Genomic DNA, 13088 nt, shown 5'->3' on the forward strand with positions numbered 1-13088 from the left:
ATGTCTGACACTATCACATAAATGTACTCAAAAGACTATAAAGTATTGAACCTCCGGAGAGGAACAGTGCAGTTTAAAAATAGTAAATAACTTGATTTCCACACTAGACTTGCTGTTTTCCAGGAGCTTACATTTTTTGAGTTAGATACTTAGAAGAAATAGTGCACCAGACGCATCAGACCCTGCATCAAAGTATTCACAATAAGATTAAAAAGTTCCAGCTGTAGAAACAAAATACTAGTCAAGAATGAATGTAAAAAACTAATGTCCAGGTCAGTTCTCTCAAGTGGGGCCATTGACTAACATTCTACACCATAAACTTATCTAACCCATGGTTTAATAAAGGCACTCCAGCAGTGTCCAATCCAAACAGTTAACTCTAGTAATTGATGACAATTGAGACAACCCTGCAAAAATCTAGGATTAGGATATTCTTCTTCACAGATTAGAAAAATGTTAGACAATAAACTTCCATCCCAAAAACGGATTCTAATTACTCAATAAGGATGTGCTTTTGTTGAAACAAAACGGGAAATTTTAGCAAAATTTCCTGTTTTGTTTCATTTTGGCTTTAAAATGAAACAAAAGAGAAAAGAAATAAATTGTGTTTGTTTTTCCTGTTCATTTTCAGGAAGCCATAAGCCCTCCTCCCCTACACCAAAAAAAAAAAATGTCCAGCACCACAAAACTTTAAAAATTGAAGTCCTACCAGTTTGTGTTCTTGTAAGCCCAATATGCCAGTAGATCTGACTCCGTTCTACTTGCCCTTTGCCCTTCTCGATATAAGGGACAGTAACTTTCAAACAGGCGCATTGGTTCACCTTTGCGTGCATACGTCGGCCCATGCCCATTGACGTGGTCATTTTATAACATAAGCGCATATGCACGCTTGATATCAAATAGTCTGGCTACTTGTACATGTGTGCCAGATATTAATTGGGTATGCGCATATGCACGCAAATCCCCCTCCTACCATGTAAATCAGGGGATTTTAAAAGGGGTGTGCACCGATGCAATTCCCAGTTTTTACCAGTTTCCCCCCAGTTCACCCAGTTAAGAGATAAGTCCTTCAATACCCTCTAGTTTACTAGCCTTCACGTCCCCCAGTTAGCACTGCAGATCTGCCTAGTTGTCTTTAAATTTGAACTTACACATCATCCATAGCAGAAGTAAAGTTACATGGCAGGGACCTTGGTGCGTGCCAGTGCATGTAAGTATTTATGTGCACATCTCAGGTTCATGCCCTGAAACACCCATGCCTCACCCAGATCATGTGCATGCCCTCCCCCTTTTTGAAATCTTTGTAGATGTGTGCACTGAGGAAGAATCTTCCAATGGGTAATTCAAGCCGGAGTAGTGTAGTTGGCACACGATGAAACAGACGAGCTGAATGGAGCTGGTAACGAAGGCGACTGTCGTGGGATTTTGACAAACCCTGAGGAAAGACCTGAATTGTTCTGAAACATGGCCCCGTTGGGTAACATTGGTGATTCACATCGTTGATAGATCTAATATCGCTTAAGTTGATTTCAGCGCTTTACCGTTCAGCTTGAATACATCATGAGTGAATGATCGCATGAAGATAAAAAGTTAAATGGAAGATTTTTTTAGTAAGTTTAATGTGGACACAGTTAATTGATTTTTTGCATGATTAAAATGTACATGATTAAAATAACACTCATTTTTTGTATGATTAAAATGAGTGTACGACTTGGGGTTTTGATGTAACTCTGCTTGCTGCCATATATCTTAATCTTTCTCTTGGGAGTTTTAATGCCAATGCTGTTTGCTATATCCTGCACGTCATCTCTTGAAAGTTGTGATGCCACTCTGCTTGCTGCCTTAATTATTGTTCTATACCTTTGGGTTTTGACCACTATGCTTCCTACCTTAATTCTTTCTGAGTTCTTGGGGGTGTTGATTCCACTGTGGTCCTTTTTCCTTAAAAAGTCACTGACTGCTGTATGCAGCCTTGACTACTTGGTATTAGGGATGTGCAGCAGGGACGGATACGTTCGATTCAGTATTCGTATTCATCAGGACCCAAATCCGTTACATCCATTTTTGTGGGACCCCAATTTGTCCATTAGATACATATGTGATTTGTTTCCCATTAAAGTTAAAAAAAAACAAACCCATCCCAACCCTTTAAACTTAATTAACTACAACCCCCCACCCTCCTGACCCCCCCAAGACTTACCAAAAGTCCCTGGTGGTCCAGCGGGGGTCCTGGAGCATTCTCCTGCACTCGGGCCATCGGCTGCCGGTATTAAAAATGGCACCGGGGAGGGAAATCTGATCGTCGTGTTGTTTGGTTTTTTTTTTTTTTTTTAAATCGTTAAAAATCGTAAATCGGGGGAGGGCGGGAAACCGGCACACCAAAAAAACCCTAAAACCCACCCCGAACCTTTAAAACAAATCCCCCACCCTCCTGAACCCCCCAAAATGTTTTAAATTACCTGGGGTCCAGTGGGGGGGTCCCGGCGCGATCTCCAGTTCTCTGGCCACGACTGCGTTAAGAGAAATGGCGCCAGTGGCCCTTTGCCCTTATCATGTGACAGGACAAAGGTAGCGCCGGCACCATTTTGGTTCCTGACTCCCGACGTCACGCGTGCAGGAGATCACCCCCGGACCCCCGCTGGACCCCCAGGGACTTTTGGCCAGCTTGGGGGGGCCTCCTGACCCCCACAAGACTTGCCAAAAGTCCAGCGGGGGTCCGGGAGCGACCTCCTGCAGGCCGGCGTATTGACCCCCCCACTGGATCCCAGGTAATTTAAAACATTTTGGGGGGGGTTGGGGGGGTGGGGGGATTTGTTTTAAAGGTTCGGGGTGGGTTTTAGGGTTTTTTTGGTGTGCCGGTTTTCCCGTGCCCTATTTAACGATACAATACAAATGCCCCTGACGATAAATCGGGGGCATTTGTATTGTATCGTGCACTCTAACGATTTTGGACGATTTTAAAATTATCTGACGATAATTTTAATCGTTCGAAAATGATTCACATCCCTAGTGTGGGGCTTGCTGGGTTGGCAGAGAAGGGAGATCAGGGGATGCTGAGCAGGAAGGTGGTCAGAGTATGCTGGGTAGGCAAGGGGAGAGGGAAGGGCAGGGAGAGTTGAGCAGGGGAAAGAGAAGGCACAGGGAAGAGGATGTGGGATGGGGATGTTGGAAATGTTGGACAGGGATATGAGTATGTGAAGGGATGATTAAGTAGTTGGGAGAAGTGAAGGGTGATGGGGGCATGGAGGGGAGTGATGGGGTACAAGAGCCATAATATGTCAGTTTTGAGAATATGCATTTCTTCTGTCTTTGAACTTTGCTTAGTGTAGGAGGAAATATATTTCTGTTTCTAGTTCTCCAGTTTTGCACTGCAAGAAGAAGGTCTTCTTGGGATTTCCATTCCAGTTATCGTTTCTGCATTTGTAAGTTGTGGTATTTTATTCTATATTAGGTGAAGGTAGGTCTTCTGTATTCTGTATGTGTGTGACTGAGATGAGGTACTTTACTAGCAAGTAGGGATTTGTACCAGTCTTACTCGTATTTTCTCAATATTATATTGCACTGGTGGTGAACTGCTGCCTTTTCATGGGTAGGGATATTGCTGTTTCATTTCTTGGAGTTAATGCTGCTTCAGTATGGCAAGTTTGATAAACATGTACAGAGTGGGATTTGTTTGTTTTTTTCCAGATTTTGTATTATTTTACAATGCACCTGTTAGTAGAGGGAGTTTGTGATGCTGTTATTGAGATGACACCAGAATCAGAATATCTTTTTTGTATGGTGAGTTGTACAGGGAAATGTCTTAGTTCTTCTGTGCATTCATTGTTAGGAAGCAGGAGATTCCTATGGATGCAGCGTATATGTTTATATTTAGTCCCATGATGGTCATGTGACCAGTGTGTCACACATGTGAGCATCATCTCTCAGGTTTGTCCTGATAGAAAAAAGGTTGAGAACCACTGGACTAGATAATGCTTTATATATAGAGCAAATCTGCTGACTGATTAGCATGATGATGCTTTATACGCTACATGTGCTGAGAAACATGGTGCATGGTTGTGTGTGTGTGGGGGGGGGGTGTGGTTGATGTAGCTTTGCTTGGCATGTGTAATACTAGTTGCGCAACTGATATTACATAGTCCCTTTTTGCTCTCACAGTTCTTATTTGCCACCTCTCCATTGCTCATATCATGCATAGTTCACATAGAGGTTGCCACACCAGCCACCACTTTTTTACACTTAGTCTGTGCTGTGTGAATGGTGGGATGGTATGCCTACCATCTTTCACCCATATGAAGGACAAAATATTTTGTTTGAAAATATAGCTGTGGTGTGCCTATATCTGCCTACAAATGGAGGAGCCAGTGTTTCTTAAACACTGTATGAACTTCACTTCTACAGTAACCAAACTTTCACTTCCACTATGCTCTGTACTTGATGAGTGTTCAAAAACATTTCATCTGCTGTGTGACAAGTAGGAAGGAGGAGTGAGTGACTATTGTGAGGTAAACAATGTGCCCAGGTGCAGAGTACAGGACGTATGGTGGTGCTGCTGGTGCAGTGGACCGGGCACACTTCCACAGACTGACATTCCTGTAGTGACCTGCCTTTGGGATCTTGATGTTAGCTGTAAGCTCATCCTTACCTTACAAGTCTTATACAGACCCCCAAGCTATGCCAGTACAGGTGTGGGAGCCAGAGTGTTGAAGACAATCTGGTACCCAGCACCAACAGCACCCCTGTAGGCCCTCTGGTAGTTGGTCATGGACATTGTACAGAAGATGGTATTCCCTCATTCCTCATCCCTACTTTTGACCCCAGCAGCTCACAGTGTGTGTGACCACTGAGCAAGTACACATTGTATTAGGTTAACTATCTTTAAAGATGGCGCTGACCATCTTTAAAATGGCCAGCACCATTTTTAAAGATGGCGCCGGCCATCCAGTGCTCCTACCATGTGACAGGGGCCGGCCAATGGCACGGATACCCTGTCACATGGTAAGGGCAAAGGGCCATCGGCGCCATTTTTATTAACACAGCCGATGGCCCGAGAGCGGGAGGTCGCTCCCCGCGCCGCCACTGGACCACCAGGTATTTTTAAAACCTTTTTTGGGGGTTCGAGAGGGTGGAGGAGGGTTTTTTGATTATCGGATTGGGCGCAGCCGATAATAAAAAAACAAATCGGGCCGGGCAATAAGAATTTTAAGATTTGGATCGGAACCGGAACCGATCAGATTCTGGTTCCAATTCACATTGCTAGCAGACATGCAGGTTTCATTCAGGGTGATTTATAAAGTGCGCTTGGCCAAAAGCACTGTTTATCAGGCCTTCAGCCGTGCATTTTCAACGCGCGTTCAGTACCCCTTATACTGCAAGGGGTGTAGCGAATTGAAAATGTGCGGCCAACTGCCTGGAAATTAATAGCACTCATCACATGCATGTTGATGAGGCTATTAGTTATTCACCCAGGATACTTAAAGTAAAATGTGTGACCAATCCACACATTTAACATTCAGAAATTAACGCCTGCACAAAGGCAGGTATACATTTATAAGCAGCCCTAAAAAGTGTACAGAAAAACTGAAAAACCAGCTTTTCTGTACACCCTTTGACTTAATATTCTAGCAATACAAAGTCAGAGGACCCCCCCCAAAAAAAAAAAAAAGAAAGGTAAACAAATATGTTATCAAAAAACATGTGGCAGCTGGTCAGGTTAGAACGGATGCTCAGCTTCAGCGGTGTCCCTTTACTTAACCAATGGCTGTCAGTGGGTTCTGATAAGCCATGCTTGGAAAATTGAGCGTCAATTTATTTTAACCCATTGACAGCCACCTCGCCTGGGATTCCTCTAAAAAGGAGATGCAAGGGACACACTATTGTCCCTAACCCCTCCTTTTAGCGGGACCCCTCATTTAAATACAGGATGGAGCGGCCAGGAGAGGTGGCTGGGTGCACATTGGGAGAGTGGGCGCTCAACATGGAGCACTCATATTCCCGCACTTTTTATTGACTTGGCCTTATTATTTTGCCATAGCCCTTATGGTCTTGCATGCTCCTTCAATGTGCAGTTGGAATGAGGCAGGCCATTGTAGCATGCATGGTCATGTGGAGAGCAAACCTTTAACCTTCAGTACCATAATCACTTAAACCACACAATGAAAGGACATAACCTTAAATTAGTGTTTTCAAAACAGTGAGCACTTTATTTATTTATTTATTTAGCATTTTTATATACCGAAATTCATGTAACAAGTTACAAATCACTTCGGTTTATATTATAACGATAACTAGCACATAAGAATGCATTACATTAAACAGGGATGCATCAAACTTGGATCCATGGAACTGGGTTAACAGAGAAGATAACTAGAAGAACTTTAACCGGCAAGCCGGAAGCTAACTTGGGACTAAGACCAGGTGTCTAAGAACATGACACTGGTACTGGGTACTAAGGATAAAAATTTGTTAGGTCGTCTGTACAAAGGACGGATTGCTAGAAACGATGGACTACTAGCGAACGGCATAGTTGATTCAACGGGTCTGACCTGAGTTTGAGTTAAGAGACGGCTTGACTTTGAGTTAAGAGAAGGCTTGACTTTATTAGCAAACCCATGTAGTACACAGTTTGAAATAAAGACAGTATCTTAGGTAATGACATTGTGCAAGGACTAGATACAAATTGTATAAATGATTGACAATCATTTTTCCTTAAAGAAATTCATTTCGGCCACAATCAAGAATGGTTTCTTCAAGCTACATACACTAAAAAGAATTAAACCGCTTCTACATGAACATGACTTCCGGACAGTGTTACAAGCCACAATACTGCCGAAACTAGACTACTGTATCGCATTACTACTAGGTCTCCCTAAAAACACAATTCAACCATTACAGATGCTACAAAACGCTGCAGCACGCTTACTCACCAATACTCGCCGACATGAACACATCACACCAGCGCTCATGTTCCTGCACTGGCTTCCTGTAGCATCCAGAATTATATTCAAAGTACTATCCCTCATTCATAAGTCGATCCATAACCAAGAGATGCAATGGTTCTCCGAACATTTTATTTTCCGTACATCGAAGAGACCAATAAGAAATATCCACCAAGCTAAACTGGCTTAATCTGAAATGCTGTTTACTTGTATTCTTCTCCCCCTTCTCCCTACCCCTTTTTCTCTCCCCAATTAATTTTGCTCGCTGCGAAATTCTCCTTTTTCCAATTTCTCCCGACCACCTTATGTTTAAGATTATTGACTTAGCATCAACGAATGGAATAGGACTTTCAACAGTTTAATCGCCTTTTGTTCTTATCTAATTCGCTTTTGATTTATATTATGTATTTGTTCTTAATATTTCTTAAATGATTTTTATGTACACCTTATTTTCTTTTGTCTGTAAAGCCTGTTGCTAATTTATTGTTTAATGTAAACCGAGGTGATGTATTTTTTTACGTACCGCGGTATATAAAAATCACTAAATAAATAAATAAATAAATAAAAATAAAACATTGCACATTTCTTGAACAGCAAATTCTGTGTACATCTGTACATTAATAGATTGAAATGACATAATTACATACAGAGGCATTGCATGTTATCCTTTACGCACAATCATGATTACAACGAAGAATATAGAAAGAGGAAGTGGCACCCCTAAAACTATAGTAGTGCTGTAATATAACAGCTATATTCATCACTACTATGTGCTCTGAAGCCAAAGGACCCAGTCTGTACATGTTGAAAGAGTGCACTCAAAGGGGACAGCCTAAAGGCCACGGCAGCAAAGTTCATGTAAAGGCTCCAGACAGTTCATGTTGAAAGAGTAGAATCAAAGGGGACAGCCTAAGGGCCATAGCAGCAAAGTTCAAGTAAAGACAGCTTGACCAGGACAGTACAGCACAGCAGCATGGAGAGAGGAGGCCCAGGTCAGATGCAGTAGCATGGAGAGAGGAGGCCCATGTGAAGACACAGCAGCATGGAGAGAGGAGGCCCAGATGAAGACAGCAGCATGGAGAGAGAAGGCCTAGGTGAAGACGCAGCAGTATGGAGAGAGGAGCATCAGTAGGAGTTGAGATGAGAGGAGATAGATTCCAGAGCAGGAGATGAGACATGATGAGAAGAGGCAGCAGCTGCAGCACAGGATAAAGCTTTAAGGAAGATGGAAAACGGGCAGAGTATGTAGGAGGGCTGTACAGATAGTCTACAGGACCTAAAAAGCACAGTTGAAACTAACTCCTTCATGCCAGCACAGGAACTCTGTAGTGAGGACGAACCCAGCAGGCTGCTTCCATCTAGCTGGCACAGGCATTCTGTAGTGAGGAAGGGCCCAGCAGGCTGCTTCCATCTGGCTGGCAAAGGAACTCTGTAGTGAGGACGGGCCCAGCAGGCTGCTTCCATCTGGCTGGCACAGGCACTCTGGAGTGAGGAAGGGCCCAGCAGGCTGCTTCCATCTGGCTGGCAAAGGAACTCTATAGTGAGAATGGGACCAGCAGGCTGCTTCCATCTGACTGGCAAAGGAACTCTATAGTGAGAATGGGACCAGCAGGCTGCTTCCATCTGACTGGCAAAGGAACTCTATAGTGAGAATGGGACCAGCAGGCTTCTTCCATCTGACTGGCAAAGGAACTCTATAGTGAGAATGGGACCAGCAGGCTGCTTCCATCTGACTGGCAAAGGAACTCTATAGTGAGAATGGGACCAGCAGGCTGCTTCCATCTGACTGGCAAAGGAACTCTATAGTGAGAATGGGACCAGCAGGCTGCTTCCATCTAGCTGGCACAGGCACTCTGTAGTGAGAATGGTACCAGCAGGCTGCTTCCATCTGACTGGCACAGGAACTCTATAGTGAGAATGGGACCAGCAGGCTGCTTCCTTCTAGCGGGCCCAGGAACTCTGTGGTGAGGATGGGCCCAGCAAGCTGCTTCCACCTGGCCAGCACAGTAACTCTGTAGTGAGGTCAGGCTCAGCAGGCTGCTTCCATCTAGCCAGCACAGGAACTCTGTAGGGAGGACGGACCGGGCTTGTCATATACGTCTGGTTCCATGACCTTAGAGGCCATGTGGCTATACTCTTAATGGTCCCTTGCCACAACGTGGCTAGCTGTTGTGGGGGCATACCCCTTGCCTGTCTACCAGCACGGGGACAGCTCTGAGGTATCGATTCCACTGATGGCACTGAGGTTCAGCACATTGGTAAGAATGTTTATAATCCCCTTCAGTGTAGTCACATTGTGGATTTTGGCTGCCATTTGCTGTTGGAGAATGTAGTTTTGTCTGTTTATAGCCCTCCTTAGCCCCAATAGCTCTGCCCGTACTTGTCTGTGGTATTCTATTTGCCTCCTTTGTAACTGGTGCAGCTGCTCCTGTATGGAGTGTACTGGTGGGGGGGGCTGCTGATGGTTCAGGTGCTGCTGGCCGTGGCTGTGTTGTTGGTGATGGCCTTTGTGGCTGCAAAATTGGCATTAGTGGGCTTGAGCCCTTCTCCTCATGGCTGAGTGGTGGTGGTTCAGGATGGCCCTCAGGTGTGCTCGCCCTACCTTCACCTGATCCTGGAGGCACCCACTCCAGGCTATGCTCCTCTATTAACTGGGATAGGTTGAGGGATACATTTAATTGGCTCAGAGAACCCAGGGGTTTGAGCATAACAAAGGCCCCAGCTGCCTCTGGCTGCTTCTGCTGCGCCTCTTCAGTGCTGACTTGCATCTGTGCAACCATGAGAAAAGCTTTTTGAAAAGCAGGTGGGGGCTGGCTGGTTCATGGCCCTTACTGGCTAGACCCTTGGGCATCCAGGCTGCTCCCTGGGGCATCCTGGCTGGTTTCTGGGGCCTCCTGGCTGGGACCAGTATGTTGTTGGGCAAGAGCTGTGGAAACAAAACATAACCTTAGATTTCCCCTTCAGATAATACTAATTATATGCTACATATACAGCAATCTTTATCTCTACCAAGCAGTTACTATACAATAACACTAAATACATTCTTTGATATATATATTTGCACTACTCTTACTTTTGTAAAGACTATTTTGATCCTTTAATCTGTCAATTAATTTCAGACTCCCAAGTAATTTACATGCCCTGTTATATATTCCCAAATTATATATATTTGTATCATTATATATCCTCCTCCTGCTAAGTGCACCCCCAATGGATTATTTGATGTTAATTATTTTCTGGTTTTAATTTATATCCGTTATGTACCATTCTAAATTGTTTGGATTGTAAAGCTTGTTGCTGATTTATTGTTCATTGTAAACCGAGGTGATGTTTTCTAATGTGCCACGGTATATAAAAATCCTTAAAATAAATAAAAAAACATAAAATAACACATAAATACCAATGGAAATAAGTAACCTTTCTTCTTTTGGCATCAGAGGTGTACTTTGCTTCTTTGTACTGTGAGTATCTGATGCCAAATAATGTGTACACCGGTTGATGCCTTGCTTTTTATAGGTGAGATGAACTTACCGGCTGCAGCTCTTGTAGTGTCCAGCCGCTCATCCATTCCCTCAAATACATCCAGTCCCAGCCTTTATATTAGGCCAGTGATGGCTAACCTATGACACGCGTGTCAGAGGTGACACGCCGAGACGTTTTTGCTCACACGCGCAGCGTTTCATGAACTATCGGGAATTTTTTTTTTTTTAATCGGCTGCGCCGAGCCTTTTTTTTTTTCGCTGCGCCGACCCTTTAAAATTTGTTTTTTAGTATCCCCCCCCCCCCCCCCCCCCCCAATGCCCCCGGGCGCAGGGAAGCTCATGCGGCGCAGCGATAGGCAGGGCCGTGGTGAGGCTCACGTCACCACGGCCCGAAGACAAAGATCGCGTTTAAATGCGCTGATACTCCTCCTCCTTCCTGCCTGTGCGGCCCCGGAAGTAAATGTTAGGGATGTGAATCGTTTTAGGACGATTAAAATTATCGTCCGATAATTTTAATATCGTCTTAAACCGTTATGGAACACAATACAATACAGATTCTAACGATTTATCGTTATAAATCGTTAGAATCGTGAGCCGGCACACTAAAACCCCATAAAACCCACCCCCGACCCTTTAAATTAAATCCCCCACCCTCCCGAACCCCCCCCCAAATAACTTAAATAACCTGCGGGTCCAGCGGCGGTCCAGAACGGCAGCGGTCCGGAACGGGCTCCTGCTCCTGAATCTTGTCGTCTTCAGCCGGCGCCATTTTCCAAAATGGTGCCGAAAAATGGCGGCGGCCATAGACGAAAAGATTGGACGGCAGGAGGTCCTTCCGGACCCCCGCTGGACTTTTGGCAAGTCTCGTGGGGGTCAGGAGGCCCCCCACAAGCTGGCCAAAAGTTCCTGGAGGTCCAGCGGGGGTCAGGGAGCGATTTCCCGCCGCGAATCGTTTTCGTACGGAAAATGGCGCCGGCAGGAGATCGACTGCAGGAGGTCGTTCAGCGAGGGTTCCGGCGCCTCGCTGAACGACCTCCTGCAGTCGATCTCCTGCCGGCGCCATTTTCCGTACGAAAACGATTCGCGGCAGGAAATCGCTCCCTGACCCCCGCTGGACCTCCAGGAACTTTTGGCCAGCTTGTGGGGGGCCTCCTGACCCCCACGAGACTTGCCAAAAGTCCAGCGGGGGTCCGGAAGGACCTCCTGCCGTCCAATCTTTTTCGTCTATGGCCGCCGCCATTTTTTCGGCGCCATTTTGGAAAATGGCGCCGGCTGAAGACGACAAGATTCAGGAGCAGGAGCCCGTTCCGGACCGCTGCCGTTCCGGACCGCCGCTGGACCCGCAGGTTATTTAAGTTATTTGGGTGGGGGATTTAATTTAAAGGGTCGGGGGTGGGTTTTAGGGGGTTTTAATGTGCCGGTTTTTCGATTTTTTCGATTTTTCGATTTTTTAACGATTTTTAACGATTTTTCACGATATTTTACCCCCCCAAACGGCAACAATACGATTCCCTCCCCCTCCCAGCCGAAATCGATCGTTAAGACGATCGAGGACACGATTCACATCCCTAGTAAATGTTGCCGGAGCCGCATGGGCAGGAAGGAGGACAAGCATCAGCGCATGCAGAAGAGAAGCAGCACTTGCGCTTACGGGCCGCCGCAAATTCCAAGTCGCAGCGGCCCGAGAAAAGGAAGAGGCCCGGTAGCAGGGCCACCGTGACCCGAGAAGATCAGGGCCGCTGCAGAGCCCATCCTGTGGCGACCCGCGAAGAGGAGGCCCAAAGGAGAGAGAGAGAGGCTGAGGGCCTGTAGAGGGTGTGTATGTGCGTGTATGAGATGAGTTAAGAGATTGTGTGTGGGAGTGAGGACCTGAATGTTTGCAGAGACAGCATGTGAGAGCTGTGTGTATGAGAGAAACAGCATGTGCCAGTGAGAGCCTGTGTGTATGAATGATTGTATGAGAGCGAGCATGTACCAGTGAGAGCCAGTGTGTATGAATGATTGTGTGAGAGAGAGCATGTGCCAGTGAGAGCCTGTGTGTATGAATGATTGTATGAGAGACAGCATGTTCCAGTGAGAGCCTGTGTGTATGAATGATTGTATGAGAGACAGCATGTGACAGTGAGAGCCTGTGCTTGCGCAAGACAGCATGTGGGAGTGAGAGAGAGCCTGTGTGTGAAAGAGTCAGACAGCATGTGCCAGTGACAGCCTGTGAGTATCAATGATTGTGTGAGAGAGAGCATGTGCCAGTGAGAGCCTGTGTGTATGAATGATTGTATGAGAGACAGCATGTGCCAGTGAGAGCCAGTGTGTGTGTGAGAAAGAGAAATGCATGTGAGAACGAGAACATGACTGTGTGTTTGAGGGAAGAAGATGGAGAGAAAAGAAACAGAAAAAAAGACAATATAAAAGGAATTGGCAAAAAAAATAAGAAAGGGAAGGTGGAAAAAAAAAGCCTGTGAACAACCAATTAGAAAACTAAGATCAGACAGCAAAGGCAAAAAAAAAAAAATTACTTTTTAGTGACTGGCACATGTAATCTTTTGGAATGTGCAAGAATAGCACTTTCTCTATGCGGATCTCACAATGTACGAGATCAGCATGGAGAAAGTGGAAGCCCACGGGGCCTGCTCAGAGGAGGCAGCAGAATGGGCTTCAGTGCCAGCAG

Source organism: Rhinatrema bivittatum, chromosome 3, assembly GCF_901001135.1.
Source record: "Rhinatrema bivittatum chromosome 3, aRhiBiv1.1, whole genome shotgun sequence".
Lineage (NCBI taxonomy): Eukaryota > Metazoa > Chordata > Amphibia > Gymnophiona > Rhinatrematidae > Rhinatrema > Rhinatrema bivittatum.